Source organism: Alexandromys fortis, unplaced genomic scaffold, assembly GCF_014885135.2.
Source record: "Alexandromys fortis isolate MF-2015 unplaced genomic scaffold, M_Fortis_MF-2015_v1.1 scaffold_35, whole genome shotgun sequence".
In the NCBI taxonomy this organism is placed as follows: domain Eukaryota; kingdom Metazoa; phylum Chordata; class Mammalia; order Rodentia; family Cricetidae; genus Alexandromys; species Alexandromys fortis.
The window spans coordinates 5328549-5346365 of record NW_026067913.1 but is presented as its reverse complement, the minus strand read 5'-3'; positions in this window follow the sequence as shown (position 1 = coordinate 5346365).

Sequence of the window (17817 nt, the reverse complement as noted above, 5' to 3'; positions counted from 1 at the left end):
AACATCACAATTATTTTTGTGGCCGTAAAGCCCAAAGTACTGGGAAAACACGCGTTGGCGATACAACTGAACAGGCTATGTCTTTCATTCATTCCAAGGAGTAAGAAAGACCACTCCCCATCCTCCCTCAGTGCAAAAGCCCTCACACAGAAAAGAGCAAAGTCCAATCAGTGTCTGCCTCTCAGCATCGGTGAGTTCATTTGCTTTTGCGGATCTCCATATTTTCTTATATATATACCATTGCTACTTAGGAAAAGAAACTGCCACAATCAGGCACACCTGTGTAGTGTCCTGCACTCTGTTCGCACTTCATGTTGTGTCTTAGCGTGACAGGGTATTAAAGTGGCGGTGTAAGTCCTGCGCATTTTGCAATAGCTGAAGCTATAATTGCAGTTCCTGGTATTGTGTAGTCAAACTCAGCTTCTTTACAACTCCCCAAACGCACATCTCTCGTGAAATATGCAGTTTTCACAAAATTATGAAAGTTTAAAAAACTGAAGTATATTTTTCCATAAAAGTATAGATTCACATGGTCTTCTTTTGTGTACGCTTAGGGTACGGCTGCAGTATCATTTGAGGTCTGCCATCATGCATTTGGTACAATACATGACATTTTGGATTTTAAAAAATCATTACGATAATATTTCCAAGACAAACACACGGCTAACCACATTCAGGTTTAAATATATATATTAAAAAACCATACAGGAAACACTCCTAAAATTTTACATGGAAACCAAATATATTGAATTTGAATATAATGAATATCATAAACATGAAATGGGATCAAATTGTTTCCATACACTGAACTAGGAAAATCGTAAATCTGCTAGAACATATACCCCTAGTAATAAATTGTTACTTTCCTATTGCAAAACAATAGCCGTGCTTGGGAAGCACTTGTTCCATACGGCTTTTCTCAGCCACCGAAACAGAGCATTCCTAAGGGCTGACAATAAAACCAAAATGATGCATGTTCCGGGGGGTAAAGTAAGATAATCAAATTGTTCATTTGGAACCTTTAATAATAAAGTGAGAATCATATCTACTGGGCTGTGCTTCCCTTAATATCTCCCTATGACAGCCCCAAACTCCAAGAGGTTGCCTGAGTGAGTGCTGTGCTCAGCTAAGGCATCTTCTAAGCAGTTGTTGGGACACTGTTAGCACAGCCCACACTTTTGTTCATCACCATTTTACCAACACTCAGAGCTTGCTAACGTGGTGCCTTTGAAGACAGGCTGCATTCTTTTGGGTCAGGATGTTTCCAGCATCTTTTTGTCAAGGGCTCAGCAGTTTCAAGACCACCTGGGGTCCCTTGCTTGGGTCTTGCTCCCAGCTCAGCTATCAGCATTCAGCTTCTGTTGGTTCCTGCTGACCACTCAAGCTGGAAGCCCTTTCCTCTGCCCATGTAGACACATAAGCATACACACACACACACACACACACACACACACACACACTACTCGACAGTTGGTCATGGAGAGAACTGTGCTGCAATGGCTGTAGTTGTTCTAACATGGCTAGTATTGGCTCTGTTGGGTGACAAATGCCGCACTCTGTAATGACCTCCAGGACTTTTATCGGCCAACACCCTATTGATTTGGAGTCTTAGGTATCCCCCGAGACCCTCCAACAGACACTGTTGAATTATGCATCTAGACTGTTGTTCCACTTCAATAGAAAGCACAGCCCACATAGCTGGTTATTCTTCACGTTTCATACAAAAATATATAGGGTGAAAATGTTTTAGACTATAAGACCCAGTACATGTTTAAATGTTGATTTCAACTCAGGCCTGACCAGTAATAGACTGATATGCTGTGTACAGTCAGTAAAACTGGGGTATCATTTTCCCACGCATTCATTCAGTTTTCACTCAAGACACTACCTCCACGATATCAGGAATTCAGTGCTAGACACTAGCGGTATAGATGTGAAGGCAGTGTGATCTCACATTCTAACAGTCATCACAAGACTCTAACACTCGGATGCATATTGTATGCATTACAGACACCTAATCGCACAGAGTTTTATCTAGCATCAGAAAGGAATGGCTTATCCCCTAAAGACGGAGAAGAGGATCCAAAGACGTGGCTACAGTTGAGCTGGTCCTCCAGGGATAAGAGAATTGCCCCCAGGAAGATCTCCCTGGCAAGAATGGGTGTAGCCTATGTAAATGCTATGAAGTAATGGTTGATTGGCTGGGGTTAAATTTTGACTCTCTTTTCTTGTTTCTTGAGCTGTTTAAGTTTGGATTTCTTCATGTATAAGATGAAGCGGTAGTGTTCTCCATCCTTGAGCTTCTGGGTTAGATTAACACACACCACACAGCAAAGAACGGTTGGAAGCAGTAGACACCTAGCGAGTTGGTGTCTACCTGACACTGTTCATTATGATTATCACTGCTATACATATTTCCAGGTTGTATTTGGGAAATAATTAATGGTAGTCTGAATAAAATATAAAATGCAGGGCCTGTAGATATATGGTGAATTCTGGAGAAAGAAAGAATGGAACTCAAAAGGACTTAAATGTCATTCTTAGGAGTAGGGAACTGATTTTATTAAGAAAAGAGAAACATGCATTATTATATGGTCCAGACGAGTGCATGTTAAGAGACCTATATTGGAGATGGCACTTCCTGGGTTTTGTGCTTTCCTGGGGATGGGAAGAGCATTTTCTATCTTTCCAACCATCACTGGCATCATGGTGGTGGTAGTTTCCCTTAGGTCCAGGAAACAAAAGGGTGCGCTCTGTACAGAATTTTAAAAATGAATTTGTTTATTTAGGATGTGTGTGGGGGAACATGCACACGTAGAGGCCAGAGGACAACTCGTGGGAACAAACTGTCCTTTCATCCTGTGGTCCCAGGACAGTGGACTCGGGCCATCACTTGGCATCAAGTGCCCTTACCCTCTGAGCCATCTCCCAGGCCCTGTTCAGAATTTTAAAAAGTATTGACTCCTATTTATATTACCACACCTTAGTAATTTTTAATAATATCAGTTATGCAATATGATCTTCTTTACTGGACTAGCCACCCGTTGGTATTCCATGGCTCAGCAGATTGCTTTGTGAAGTCTGAGGATTAACAGGTACCCAGAAGCAGGTTGCTTTGCTAGCACTACCTGACTCTTAGGCAGGGGTCAACTGAGGACTGGGGAGTGAGCTCCAGGGGCAAACAGCCAAATATAAAGTTTGAGTGGGGCTAAAGAGTAGGGAAAGTTTGGGACACTTCCCAAGGAAAACTAGATCAAAGACAAATGCATGGCTAGCTATAACTTATGAAGAAGAGCCGAAATGAAACTGGTTGCCAAGAAGAAGGTATGGATATAGAAATTCAAAATGGAAGAAAGGAGGTTTACACAATATACCTGCTTATTGGTGGATCAAGGGCTGTTCAGAATTGCAAATTTTTGGCCTGCAAATCCACAGCAGGCAGCCTGAAACCTGTGGGGTGGATACCAGCAATCTGGGTTTTAACCAGTCCTCCAGGTCACTGGAAATCACAGGTGTTTTTATCTGTGGAGCGATTCTCTGACCACCACATCCTGAGTCATAGCTGATGCCCTGCTGGGATTTATGGCATTCATCATACAGTATTTACGTCTTATTTAGGCCAGTGGATTAATTCCTCTGCTTAACTCAATAATTCTGAACAGGAGAGGATTCTTTGTGTCCTGTACTTGGCAATGCCCAGAGGTGGTTTGGGCTGCTACGTTGGTATGACTGGCATCTAGTAAGGACAGCAGTAGACACTGGTGAAGCATTCCACACCGCCCAAGACGAATCCTGAAACAAAGGACTGCCCATCCTGAAGTATCAATAGGGCCGGGATTGAGGAAACCTGGCTAGCCTTAGAGAGGCGGCTTCTTCAGGATCTCCATTAAGCTGGGTGGAGGGGAAGCAGGGAGGACAAGTCCACACCGATCTGCTGTCTTTGAACACAAATCCGCACTAGTGTGACAAGGAATGTTTACTGATTGGTGACTACCTCTGTTTACTGTTGGTCCGAAGAGGAAGTAAGAGCTTTATGACCCTAAGCAGGAACTGCAGGCTTTGTTAGCTTTCCCTCTCCAGCTTGTCTCTCTGCAGACTGTTTCTAGCCTCACTTCAGCCTTTTGGTTCTGAAGCCTTCCGGCCAATCCTGATCTGGATCTTAGCTGGTACAAAACTGCTCCAGTGCAAGTAACTACAAAAGTCTAGTAAGTGGGTGGATTTTCCTAGAACTCACAAGGTTTGCTTATGGGATAGAGGGATGTGATCCCATGCAGAGACGGAAAGAACAAACCAAGGCCACAACTAGCAGATATTTGGCTCACTGTCTGTTCTTGTCACGTGGGGAAGCTTGACTACCATGATTAGCAAGAAAGCTCACTCTCAATGCAAAGACTTCCAAGATGTCCAGTTCCTCCCAACAACTCTAGGCACCTCTTTACACGATGACTTTCTGGCCATCACCTTTCTCTGGGCATCTTTTCACCTTTGCCACTGTTTGGGGACTGTGGATCACGACCTCTAGCCAAATGGACAGCAGGCTTGCTTTTATTTCTAAGGGAGTTCTTCATACAGTCTTCCACATGCTGCAACTGAGGCCTGGGGTCTGGCTCTGCTTGGTTTTGGTCTCCAGCACTTCCCATCAAACACGAGGGAGCTGAACAATATGGCAGAGAGCTAAGTGGGGACAGGGCCATGCCGGAGCTGCTTCCTAAAACCCAGGCAGGGAGCAAGTCAGTAGCCCTAAGATGGAAACACCTTTGAGGCAGCACCATGGGAGTCTATTTAAACAGGTGACCTTGCAGAGAGAGGCTCCAGGACCCATTACCAACTGCCGGCTGGCAGGCAGATTTGTTTTTATGAGCTCTCAAGGCACACACTGTGGGCCAGGCGAAGATACGGAGGGACTTACTGAGACCTCATTCTTTTTCCATAAAATGGAAGGAAAAGAAAACAAAGAAAAGGCTTTTTGAGAATTATCACCCTCTCAGTAAATGACCAGTGAGCATCATCCAATTAATGTTTTCAGTTTACTTTATCTAAGGGGGGGAAGAAGCAGAATACCAGAGATTTCTTTCAACAGTTGGGCTTCCCAGGGAACAGTGGAAGGGGAAAACAGCTGCTTGTATAGAAAGCAGTTTAAGGGTCAAATACTGCGCTGCTCGGTGCCGCTGACATCACTTAACTCTCCCCAGGAGAGGGGCACTGGCGTCATTCTCTGGGCTGGCCAGAGGCAGGCTGAAGGTGGGTCCACAGCGGCCCCATCTTGTTTCTCCTGGAGACCTACCGGGTCAGAAACTGCTGGGGAACATTGCAACTAAGATTCTAAATCTTTGTTTGTATTGGCTTGGGAGGGAATTTTTTTCACCATTTATGAAAACACAATGTAGCCAGAAAGCTACAATGTGAATGTGTCAAGATCTGTATAGTCATAGGTTAATCGTTAGTCATTTGTGGCTGACGGGGAGGGTTATAATTTGACACCTGGCAAAAATCAAGCCGATTTCAGAGAAGTTAAGAGCTGGGAAATGAGATGGAAAAACATCCTCCATTTCCCTAGGAGGTCCCATGAAGCAGCATTTAGCAAAACCCTTCTCTCTCCCTAGAAATCAATTCCTAGTAGATCAGACTGCACTGTCTCCTCATCGCTAACTGCCCGGACAACCTCATTCCCATCCTAAGAGCCTTGTAAGAACCTGGCAAAGAATGCAGAAGTGATCTCCCGGGATTTGTAGGCAAGAGATAAATAATGCCTCAACTTGATGTTTAAGCAAGGGGACCGCCAAAACTTTTCCACGTCAGTTCTGAAAATACTTTGTGAGGCATCGGAGAGTCCTGGGGGAGAAGAGCTTCAGGATGACAGATCCTTAATTCTGAAGTCCCCCGTTAGACTCCAGAGTCTCTTCTCTTCACTCTCTATAACCACTTTCTTTTGTGTTGTGAGATCAAAATATTGAACTCTGGGTTTGTATTTTGCGAACTCTGACCTCTCACAGGTGTTCTGGCTCATTTCCTGAGAGTTATGTTTGATTTGGGAATGCTTCCCTCTCTTCTCCCAGTCCCCTGCTACAGCTTGAAACCTGGAACACCCGCACACAAGACCCCAGCTCTCTTCCTGTGCTGAGCAGCAAGCACTCCAGTGTGCTCTCTTGGAACTTGGCAGGCATCAGGACGGGGCAGTTTTCTTACACTCTGGGAAATCAAAACAGAAAGCACGGGTTCTTTGCCAATTCTGAAACCTGACGACAAATTTGAAGGTCATTTTTTTTCCCGTATTAACTAAATAGTTTCCCCATTTCAGTGCTAAAGTAAAGTCAAATAATTTACTTAAGTTTTCCATATATATCAAGAAAACAGAAACATTTTAGGACCAGATATCAGCAAAATCCCCAAGCTTGTTCCTAGGTTACCTGATCTGAAGTAGAAATCAAGCTTTGTCTCAATATGAAGAGCAGAAGGTATTACTTTGTCAGCTCATGTCAAATCAGACTGGCGCCCTGCTTAACCCTACTGTACTAATTCTGTTTGTTTTTTTTTTTTTTTAAAAAAAAAAGCTACCAAGTTCAGATTCACAGAGACTTCTGTATCTTTTAATTTGGTTTGAAGCATCTACTGAGAGGTCTAAAATCATTATCAGGGACACAACAAGCCCATTCCTTCAGACAGCATCCATTAAAAATAGTGAACAAAAACTAGGTTCAACATTTCCTTCAGGAATGCCCGGGCTAGCTTTACCAAGCCTGCTTATCCCTGAATCATGCCTATCAGGACAGCAAGACAGAGTGCCAATCAGGCAATAAGACAACATAGTGGAGGGCCCTCTTCCTAACCTAGGGATGGGAGGCTGCTCCTGTATTGATAGGATAAGACATGATTGAATCTCAGCATAGTGGACAGGATTGATAGACACTGACGTACAGACAAATATTTTTTTTTTTGCCATGAGGATTAGCAAAGAACCAGCTGACACAGGGTCCCCAACACAGTGAATATGTAAACACATGTCTAACTCTGAACAAAACACAACTTATGTCACATAGAGTAATCAGAATGTATAGTCAGAGAAATATCAATAAAATCTGTAATTTGACCATGTTGAAGACTTGCTCACAGTTAGGACAAAATCAAGATGGTTTCTGCTTCTTTGTGCTGATTTCGTCACCATCACCGTCACAAGTATGTCACGCACTTGAGTCATAGGACCTGGAGTCGGCACTGACATACAAGTTTCGTTCCTACTGGTTAGCTGCCATGATGCCAGAAGATTCGACTTACACCACTGGGGAGAAACGTACTGAGCCATCTTACCAGCTGCAGACCTCTGTGTTATAATAATCGGTGGCTTGAAGTGAGTGTTACAAAAGTAACCAGCCACTTTCTGATTGGACTTAAAGGCTGCCCTACAGATGGAATTCATGGTTGGTAAGCTAACTAGGTAAATAAGGACCTGGGGGCTAAGCTAATACTGTTGTTGTTGTTTGTGATGATGATGATGATGGTGATGACGATGATATCCTGGTAAATGAACATAAGATTAAACAGCTCCCCAAGTTCTTACCTTTATGCTATGGGTAAAAGTGCATCTCTTGTCCCTCACCAGAGAAGCTTGTTTTATAGTAGGTAGTGACTAAGACAGAGACCACAGATGCTCAATGTGCAGAAACAAGAATCTGGGAAATGCTCAGGTCGAAACGGGTCATCCATATCACACGCTCCCCTCAGGGCTCTGGGAACATCATGGAAGAGGGTGTGGGAAGACTGTGACTTGTGTAGGGGACACCTCAGTGAGATGTTCTTTGCTGGGCAGAGCTGTGGCATACATAAACTCAGGGTAGCAGGGACTGCATGCACAAGAACGGTACAAGACCAAATTAGCATAGATCCCACCATGGGATAGGTGAGGGGCTCATGAGGAATCCCCCCCCCCCCCCCCCCCCCCCCCCCCCCCCCCCCCCCCCCCCCCCCCCGCCCGCCCGCCCAGCCAAGATGCTATTGACAAATTAAGGCTGCCGTGGAAAGAGGAGTAACTTTTCTTCCGATGTGACACTGGAGAGGTCACCGGGCTCTAGTAGATGGCACTGCACACATAAGTGGAACGGAGAGAGAGAGCACATAAAGTTGGGAGAAGAAGGCGGTATGGAGGATAGTGAAGGAAATGGATAGAAGGCAATGGGTGTGGATTTGATTAAAATACATTATATGCATTAATTAAATTCTCCATAAGAAATATTAAAGAAGAAGAAATAGTATTTGGTTACCATGACTGGGTAACAAACTAGATACATGTGGCTTTTAAATGCATGCGACTGTGATGCCTACGTACTCTCTCTCCCTCACTCACAATCCCTCCGAGCTTTATATCCAGGGAAAGGAGTTGGGGACTAGGTGTAAAGACGGTCATAGACCCTGCTTTGGGGGGAACATGGGGTTTGCCACTTTATTAGCTAGGACTGGTCCAAAGCATAGGACAGATGCACTTGCTTGGGACATGGGGGGAGATTCCTGAGCAAACACTGGGAACACTGTTCATACATTCTTATGTATACAGCAGTTTAACAATATAAGTAGATGTAAATACACATGAGCATATGTGTTCACATGTTTGCTCTAGGATTGGCAGGAGAATGACATAATTAACGGGGAAGAAGGTTCAAATCGCGTTACAGGACAGGGAATTAGGAGGAGTGGATTTGAGCAAGGGATGATGTATGCCTGCTTGAGAAGGCCAGAGAATCACATTCAACTGAAGGATCAATGCGATGTAAATTTCTTTAAATTATGGAGAATATTTACTATTACATAGTGTTGGACATTATAACATATGACAATGATTATGAATTACTTTTAAATGTATATTTTACAATATTCCAGACGTTTAAAAGTGACTTTTAAACTAGTATGTGTGATCAGCATGCTAGAATGGACAGAAAGAACTCATATAAAGTGGTCACAAAATCAGAAGAGGCAGAAAAGACACTGGCAAAAAACATGAACAAAACCTAGGAGACAAACAAAAAAAGTGTAAGACTTTACTGAAACTGGTCCAGCTAACAGCAGTGATGACCTTACAATTCACTATTTTAAAATCACTAACCAAAGGAGCGCTATAGTCAAGGAAACACGGAATTAAGTTTGATGATGTATTGTCTATGGAGGTAAGCTTAGATATCATTACACATATAACATGGAAGGACAGACTTTCACAACTCTTGATCTCTAGTCATCTGATCTGATGGACACAGAAAAGGCATCATGATGAAGCCAGTCAGTACTCAGTCTGGAGTTCCACAGCACTGACTTCTCCCCTGAGCCTCTTTGTATACAGACATCACTGAAATAAACCCCCAGACAATCGGAGAAATCACTGTCATTGGGAGTCTACTGCAGGGTCTCCGGAAGGCTTGAGTCCTCACAATGTACTTTTAAAGACTATAATATGGTCACTGGGTCTCGCTGACTGGGCCCAGAGTACAGAGGAGAAATGCCCTAGGACATGAGCTCAAAGATTCATCTAGTAGCTCCAGTTACTACTCCTGGGCTTAACCAGTCTTTCCTTAAACGAATATGTGTTTGCTGAGAGTTGTCTGGGGGACCATCTCACTGTGGCAGCAAACACCAACATTCAGCGGAGAATGCCTGGCAGCAGAAGCAGGAGGCTTTCTGTCCCCGTTTGCCTCAGGAAGCAAAGAGGTCACGTCATCTTTAAAACATAGCTTGGAAAACACACCATACTGTGTTGGAAGCAACCTCCAAGGATTTGGGAGAATACTCTCAGTTTCTAGTGAGGAATCCAATCCTAGAGCTCTATCCTTGGCCCACTTAGCTGGAGACCAGAGTATGACTAAGAAACCCTGATCTCCTGTGCTTAGTGCACGACCTTTTCATACGGCCTTCTCTGAACCTATGGATAGCCCCTAATGCGAAGTATGCATAACCTGCCTTTCCTTGGGTGAAGATGCATCAGAATTCTAACCAAATGTCAGGATAATACTCTACTTCATACGTAAAATGCATAGATTATTTAAAATTTCAAGACTTTATTTTAGTATTTAGCAATATGTAATTACATCTAATAGGAAGTTAGCTACAATAAGCTAAATTGAGTAATACGTTTAACTTCAGGTTTACTTTCACAATAGTGAGGTATGTAACCTATTAGATACCAAAGTTTCACTAGAGAAAATATTCAGTAACTCCCAAATGGAAATTCTTTTTCCTGTAGGAACTTGGCCCAGTATATGCAAGTTATATCCAGATCTATTTGTGGTCACCTTACAAACTTGGTTATGTCAAAACTAAATATCAGCTGTACCCTACTAGAAACTGAAACCAATACAGGCTATTGATTTACCCAACAGAATGCTCTGGGTATCAATCAGTTTTCAAGGAAGTCAAACACTTCATAAATTTTTGGTTCAAGCTTATGATTAACATACTATATTATTAGCATCATACAAATAAAAATTTGATTATAATCATTTAGAATGTTTATTCTCGCTTTACACAAAGAAAAGCAGTCCCCGACGATATCCACACCAGCCCTCCTTTTCAGCTGGACCAGAATTCTCAGAGCTCTCTAGGCTTCACTCCCACTAGACACGCCACGGAATAGCAGCTTTTAGCCCATAGTTACGGGAGGTCTGCAGAACCCACAATGCATCTGTCTTTTGTTGTCCGCTCTACTCATCAGTCCTTGTCCACTGGAGAAATGACCACATTGTTCAGAAGTAGCAGATGCCAACACATCTGGACCCCTCCATGTGGACAAGGCACTAACTGCACCCACCCAGCCTCCTTCTTCAAGTTTATATGCTCAGCAGGGCCCTAAAGTGGGGGAAGCAGAGGGCCACCACTTCCTTTTGTGGCTCTTTCTGAGCTCTCTGGAGTTTGGAGATAGCCCATGCTATCCTAAGGAGAGGAAGAATGCCGTCAAAGAGAAAATCCCAGGCATCATTTTAATGACATCTCTTCATGGTCTATCAACCCCAAATCCATCGCCTTGCTCCAGGGAGGTATACAAACTGAGAGCGTAGACATGTAGTATTTTGTAACAATGTGTAAAATAAGAGGATATATATGATCACTCTTAGGATATATCATTCGCTGTAAAAAATGTGATATATTTTAAAGTTTTCCATGAGTTCATAGATAAAGATGATTTGAAATAAAGCTTTTTGGTTGGAGGCAAATGATATTTCTGGGATGGTCTGTATCCTTGTAGATATGAGTGAGTGATGTATGATGTGTGTATGTGTGAGGTACATATGCGTGCGTGCATGTGTGTGTGTCTGGTATGCACATGAAAGCACAAAGCTGACATTGTTCTCTTTTCCTTGATCTCAATTTACTTAATTGAGACAGGATCTCTTTTTGAAACCAGTGCTCAGCAATTCCAGATTCTCTAGTTACCTAGCTTGCCTGGGAACCTGCCTATGCTTCCCGCATTCCAGGATTACAGGCAACTACCAAACCTGTCCAGCTTTAACATGGGTTCTGGAGAGTGGAACTCCAGAACTCACTCTTTAACAAGAACTTTGTTCATTTAGCCCTCTCCCTAGTGCACACATGGTATGTTAAAGTGTATATTTACTTAACATGCATTTATAGTAGACTTGTTATGTACCAAGCAAGGCAAACTGGTCCATTTATCCAACTGCATTTTCCATCTTCTGCACCTTTTAAATTTTGACTATTAACAAATATTTATTGATGGTATAGTTGCAGGACTCCACACAATCCAGTATGTGCTTGCTCTGCCTTGAGAAATAGAAAAGGCATTTTGGCTAAGTAAAACCACTCCCAGAGAAATTACATGTATTAGCTACCCTTGTTTGAGGAAAAACACCCAAAAGTAACAATTTAAATAAGGAAAGTTGGATTTTGGTTCATGGTTTCAGAGATCATAGCCCACTGGCCCTGGCACTTTGGGGTCAAGGCAAGGTTGTCACCATGAAAGGGGGTACATAGTAAAGCGAAGCTCATTTCAGAGCGGCCAAGTTAACAGGGCTGGGGAAGAGTAGGAGCCATAAGCTACTTTGCAAAGGGACACCCCCAAAGACCTTTCTCCAACAAGACCCTGCTTTATAATGCTTTCACCCCCTCCAAATAGCATTGCTAGCTTCTGTGGGACATTTGAGGCCAAACCACAGCATCCTACTATGGTCATCCAGCTTCTGCACCCAAGCCATATTGACAGCTGCTGTCAGCCCTTCAGACCATTATGCAGGCTGTGAATTGACCTAACTACATTTACAGATTCTCAATAAAAATATAACTTATCCAGAGGTGGATCTACTCCCTGTCGTACTTCCGACACACACTTCCCAAGCTGAGAAAGAAACCACAATAGTGGTCTAACCCCAAACGTCTCTCTGCAGTGAGATGGCAGCCACAACAATGGCCTAGCTTTGAATGTACACTCCATGTTTTATATCCCTGGCCAGTCACTAACACATGACAACCACCTCCCCAGCAGCTTGTTTACTCTTTAGGCGGTGGTGGTTCCACTGGATAACCAACCCATCCTAACCAATCCCACTGCTCTTATTTTAAAAGGATTCCTTGACAGAAAAAAAAAAAAAAAAAAAAAACGACGTGTTTGAAGGAAAATGCCTTCCTCCTTCCCACCCCACAGTTCTGTTGACCCCAGTGGCTATGCAGCAGCCCCCCTTACTTAATGGTTGTTTCTGCTTTCCCCTCCCCTCTATCAGATGGAGCTGTGGATGCTTCCAGGCTCTGGCTCCTCATCCCCTGCTGCATCCTCACAAAGCTGCCTCTCAGCACTGCCCATCCTCAAATTTCATTTTTAATAAAGTCTGTGACGGGCTCCTGTCCCTAAATCATGTTATCCACTAGGGTCATTTACCTTCCTTTCGGGGCAGCCGCTCTTCTATCCCTTGGTGCTGGGCTTTGTGGCTGAGACCCCACTCAGTAGGACAGAATGCATAATTTGTGGCCCTAGACACATATATTTCCATATCATCTCACAAGCCATGGAACCGGGTTTGCAATGTGAGCTCTTCTCTTCTTCCACTTTTGCTCCCTTAACGACAGCATGCACATAAATGAAATGAATGAGACCACAGAGGAAGGAGAGGATTAACTGTAGAAAAGGCATTCTTTACGGCACTCTGTACAGAACTGTCTATAGGGTGGGTGCTCAGCAGTTGTCTCCAAAGGATGACCTAGCAGCCAGTCTGGCCTCAGTGTGTAAGAACCAGTCAGGAGGCTGGTGAACATAAATATTGGTGTGCTCTACTCCTAGAGTTCTGAGTGAGTGTGTCTGGGGCTTAGGAGAAGCCACAGATACTGTGCAAATCTTCCTCCACTGCTTGAGTAAGAGCCCCACAAGCACATATAGAACAGCACATGGCTGCCAAATTTTCACCCCACATGAGTCTTTTGAATTGATGCAGTAATTAATATGTTTTGAGAGAATTATGAGAAGTACGAGCTCTGATGGGAGGAAGAATAAAGGCCAAATGTCGGCCTGCCCATTCTCTGACTGCCTCTAACTACATGTCTATAAGGAGTTGTGAGTTTGCATCTTCTCTTCTCTCCTTCCCAGGCCCCACCAGAACAATCTAGTTCTTAGACACCCATATCCTTGAAATGATCAGTCTCCACTAAAGTGGGGGCATTTCTTAGTTCATTTTATTTACCTCCAATGCAAAAACAAAATGTAGAAATTATGAAGAATGGCGAAGAAGAAGAAGAGGAGGAGGAGGAGGAAGAATCTCAAGCAATTCTTTCTTCTTGAGGTCCAATCATTTATTTCTCTCTCTAGGAATAAGAACAAAACAAAGAGATGGAAACCACAACCTCCTGGCACTGTGATGCCCACAAATTCTTGCAGCTTTTGAATGATGCTCTTTTTTTTTAGATACAAATTATTCTGGTTAGTCATTTGTTAACTTGATACAAACTAGAGTCACTCTAGAAGAAGGACCTCTGATTGAGAGACCCTTTCTGCCAGATTAACCTGTCTGTGGAGCACTTTCTTAGTTGCTAATGCTGTGGGAGGACCCAGGCCTTTGTAAACAGTGCTATCCCTAGGCGGGTGGGTCTACGATGTATAAGAGAGGTGGATGAGCAAGCCAGAAGAAGTGAGCCAGTAAGCTGCCTTTCCCATTGTCTTAATTTCAGTTCTTTCCTCCAAGATCTTGCCTTGAGTTTCTACCCCGGCTTTCCAGAGGACAGGCTTTAACTTGTAAGCCAAATAAATCCATTCTTCTCCAGGTTGTTTTTGTTCATGGTGTTCATCACATCAATAGGAAGCAAACTAAGGCACAAATCTACAAATACATATGCAGTCCTCCCCCATGCCACCTTGGACTTTGTTTAGTTGCCCGTTGTCAACCTATTCTAAGAGAGTGTGTTCCTATGAAGAAATCATAGGGCTTCCTATTCCCCTGATTGTACCTAATTCCACAACATGCTTTAGATACCCTATGCTGATGAACTGATATTGCAGCGTGAACCTCAATGTAAAATGGGTACCAGATTTAATGACCTGAAGTAGAAAAGGAGTGAAAAACATTTCATTAGTAATTTTTCTATTGATATGCTATTAAAGCAGTGGTTTAAACATGGGTTCGATAAGATATATTATTAATATTAATTTTATCTACCGTTTTTGCTTTCTTCAAGTGTGCCTCTTAGAAAATTTAGAGTCACACATAGTCCTATGGTTTAGTCCCCCGTCTTCCACTGTTCCAGGTGAACTCAGCATCTTGCCTCCCAGAGCAGAGTCTGTTGCTTGTGCACCTTTAGCACCTCCAGCCTCTATCTTGACATAGTCAATCTACTTCTCATTATACACCCAAAGGAAAACTCCTCACTTCATTTTAACATTTTGATGTCTGCCACTCTACCACAGGCTCAAAATGTTCCTAACCACCATGTTGTTCCCTCTTCTATTTCAATAGATTTTTTTTACTTCCTTCCTCTTCCATGAAATCTTACATTTTTCAACAAAGACAATACATCTGCCTATTATTAACTTTCTAAACATTCCAGGTTGCTCACATAGTTGGTGGTGTTATTTCTGATTATTAATGAGCACAATTTTATTCTCTCATTGGACACCTCCTGGAGGTCAGGTGCTGTGGCAGTCTTTGGGGATACGTAATAATGTCATCACCCAGCCCTAAGACGATGTGTGGAATGACATCAGGAGGAACATATGCACTAAACCAATGTTCGCCTGCCCCTAGACCCAGGAGGATTCTCTGCTTGCAAACACCTTCTGTGGAAGGGTTTAAACGCAGTGCTCATATAACACACACTTTCCGGCTTGGAACTTGAAACCACTTGACTCTGTATTAAACGTTTCCCCCTCTCCTATACATTGTATATTGCCTTATGTTTCCCTGGCTACCCCCAAAACTTCATTTGTCTTCATATAGTCCCTTTCTTTGTTAACCTAGAATTAAACACTATGGGCTTCCCTTGAGCAGAATAAACTGCTTTCTATATAAAGGAAGTACTACAATGCCTGACTACCTCTCCATGAAAGAGTTATTAAGTATCATCTTTTTAGCCATGAGTTTCGGTTCAACATGCTGGATTGGAAATCCATGTTTGTTTTTAGCTTTCTTCAAAGCTTCCTAAAATGAATCTGTGTGGCCCTTGTGCATATGCGTGCTGTTGCAGGCTCCGGGTTTGTATGTCAGTCAGGCTCCTTGTGTCTGACGGATCCTACTTCCTTACAGACACCCACCACCTGTGGCTCGTATAATCTTCCTGCCTCCTCTTCCTGAGCCTTGAGGGGTAGAGTTTGATGAAAACAATCCCATTTAAGGGTGAGTGCCCTAACATCTTTCTCTCTGCACATTGGCCTGTGTGGTTCTGTGTTAATTAACACCTCTGTGAGACTAAGCTTCTTGGATGAAGGTTGAGCAATACTCTGTGGGTATAGCAATATGTCATTAGGAGTCATTTTATTGTTATGTTCCTTTATCAGATTAATAGTAATAGATTCTCCCTGAGGGACTATGGCCTATCTAGGCTCAGGTTATTAGTCATTTTAGCAGTGTCAGGTATGGGCTCCAACTCAAGGAGTGCCCTAAGTCCAAACAAAAAGCAATTGGTTACACCCATAACATCTGCGTCATGATTGCACCAGGGTATCTTGCAAATGCAGGTTGCTGATGTAGGTTGCAGGATTTATAGCTGGGTGATATTGGTGATTAATGTTTTCCTTTGGAGGCATGCAAAGGAATTTCCAGCACTAGGAATATTAGGCAGAAGGGGTGAAGCTCTTAGTTGTACACCAGTTTGATTTCACCATGTTTAATGACATAGCTGTATCTTCAAAACTAGGGTCTTACCATTTAATCTGCACAGGTTCAAAACATACAAAGTCCTAGCAAGGAGAAGGAGAAGTGGACACACAGCTGCACCTCTAAACAATAAAGTATTTATACTTGATACCTTCTGAGAAAGAAAAAAAATCATTTTTTTTTTCCAGTGGAGTGCCACTGGGTTTATCAACCAAACTCAAGGGCAGGTCCCCTGCTCAGGAGTCATTGGTCAACACAAAACAGACTTCGTGTTTTTTTGTGAAGGTTTTGTTTTGGTAATTTTGATTATTTGTTTGATTTCCTTATGAGAGAGAGAAAGAGAGAGAGAGAGAGAGAGAGAGAGAGAGAGAGAGGGAATTAAGTTGAATGGCGAGGGGGTGGGAACTCCTTAGAGGAGTTGTAGTGGAAATAATTCAATCAAATATATTGTATGAGGAAAACTTGTGAATAAAAAAAAGCATGCGGAGGTGACAGCCATATTCTGGTTCTATTTGTTCAGATCTATTTCTTATTTTTGCCTTGTTCCTGTTAAAATATGGAAGAATTTATCCCTGTAAAGCTTCTGTACTCCCAGTATGCCATGAGTCAACAAGAAGGTGCAGTGGCAGGTGGGGAATAAAGGTGGTAAGAAGAAAGAAACCAAAGATCCAGCCCCACCCCTGCGTCTGCCTCCAGCCCCACTCCTGTTTGCCTCGCACAGGGGATCTATTGGTGGCTGTTTCTCTTCTGAGGCTCCATCTCCACTAGACAGGTCAGCCACCTTGATAACCAGGGTGATTGTACCACCTCCTCCCTTTGTCTAGCCAATCTGGGGTTGTGGCTCTACTGCTAATCTCTGGGTTGCCTTACAGATCCTCCTGGATCCTACACAGGTCTAGAATCTGAGTAACTAATTCCTTGCATTAAAACCCCTTTGTTTTGGATGCTCAGAGTGGGCGTATTCCTCTGGCTGGGCTCTGACTAATGTCGTTAGTAGAAGAATTATAAAGGAGTACAAACCCTTAAGGACAAATAAGATAGAGCCGGAAATCGCTGTGGCTGAGCAACACACTGTGTACAACAGAAATGGATGGAGGAAACAGATGGAGGAGGCGTTAGCAGAACAGAGAAGGCCACACCCAAGGTACCTGAGCAGGGAGACACCAGCAAAGGGCCTTGGGAGCACTTTGGAAAATCAGAAACCATGGATGGTATTAAATGGGACTGGAAAAAACATGAGTTTTTCTTGGAAGTGTATATATGTCTCCTTGCTCACTTCACTGAGCACCTTGATGTGCATCGATGTGCAGCTATAAAATTCCAATCACCACTTTCATTGGAAGTGACGGTCCCCCTACACACCCCATCTGTCTGTCTGTCTATCTGAGTCTCTCCTTCATTTAAGGATAAGAATCATATGGAATTTGGAGCCTTCCCCAGTTCAGTATAAACTGCACCATACCTAATTATATATCGGCAGAGACCTTATTTCCAAAGATCACCTTTTGAGATTCCATGAAGGACACAGACGGAAACA